We start from the raw sequence: 1,146 nt of genomic DNA, 5'->3' as shown, positions 1-1,146 counted from the left end.
GCATTTAAAAAAAAAAAAAAAAAAAGAAAAAAAAAAAAAAAAAAAAAAAAAAAAAAAAAAAAAAAATTAATAAAATAAAATTTTTTTTTTTTTAAAGGAAAAAAAAAAAAAAAAAAAAAAAAAAAACAGTGCGTCAAACAGTATTTAAGAGTCGATGGTCGATGATCGAGAGTTGCGAATTGTAAATTATTTTTATCTGGGTGAATTGACCCCTACGTGACAACTTTGTAGCTCTGGATAAAATTGAGAATTTCTCGAGAGAGAGGGAAAGAGAGACAATCGAAACAAGTCAACAGTCGAGAGTTATAAATGGCTAACCAATGATCTTTGACCTAGTAATAATTCGTGTTTTAACGCAACACAGTGGAGGAATTTTGAAAGAGAATAATAAAGAAAAGACTATTATAGGCAAAAATAAAAATAAAAGTTGGAAGAGGATGTTCTAATTACGTTACTGATAGAAGAAGAGGAAAAAATAAGATTTTATTAACCAGATACTTGAATAATATTGTTCCGAAGGTGAAAACAATGTGCAATGCATTTTGAAATTTTACAACGAAGTCACGTTGATTTGGATGAACACTTTTCAACCTCGGCAGAGAGAATTGAGTATCACGCGCTACTAAACGAGACTGAAGTATCGAGCGTATCGATGAAACATCAAATTTAGTGACAGGAGTTTTTGGAACAATTTTTGACGAAGTATTATTAGAGAATTAGCCACAAGGAAATTGTATACCAATACAAATAAGTTAGCGTACTATTGCCCAATGTGTTCCAACGGAAAACTGTTAGCTGTTAAACGTTGACTCGAATAATCTATCTTGTAGAATTCACAAAATACTGACAGATTTTTCTTAAGAAAAAAAAAAAGAAAAAGAGAAAGAGATATCGTTGAATATTAAATATTCAGAAGACTGAGGTCCATTGTGTCGTGATAGTCCTGCAAAAATCAGCGAGCACAGGTCTGATCTAATATTATCCTCTCAGAAGAGAAAGAAGAAAAACCGAAACTCCGGAGGGGATTAACGTTTTTTGGTGCCAGAAACGTGTCGTCTCTAGCGACTTGATCCTCTGCAAAGACGAACACGGGGCACTTGCTGTGTAAAAAGTACCAAGGAGCGTTGAATATCCATTGACGCTTGC

General features: G+C 32.8%; 1 long non-coding RNA gene across 1 annotated transcript in view; it reads left to right on the top strand.

Moving 5' to 3' along the window:
* LOC122535437 overlaps positions 1 to 887 on the top strand; it is a 9,291-nt gene extending 8,404 nt beyond the window's left edge. The window contains exon 3 of the long non-coding RNA XR_006308169.1: positions 276 to 887. This is a non-coding gene — a long non-coding RNA (uncharacterized LOC122535437). The remainder of the gene's footprint in view (positions 1 to 275) is intronic.
* Positions 888 to 1,146: the final 259 nt, after the last annotated feature.

This window comes from Frieseomelitta varia, unplaced genomic scaffold (assembly GCF_011392965.1).
Source record: "Frieseomelitta varia isolate USP_RPSP 00005682 unplaced genomic scaffold, Fvar_1.2 scaffold_720, whole genome shotgun sequence".
Lineage (NCBI taxonomy): Eukaryota > Metazoa > Arthropoda > Insecta > Hymenoptera > Apidae > Frieseomelitta > Frieseomelitta varia.
The sequence above is the reverse complement of the archived record's forward strand: the minus strand, read 5'-3'. Positions and strand labels throughout refer to the sequence as shown.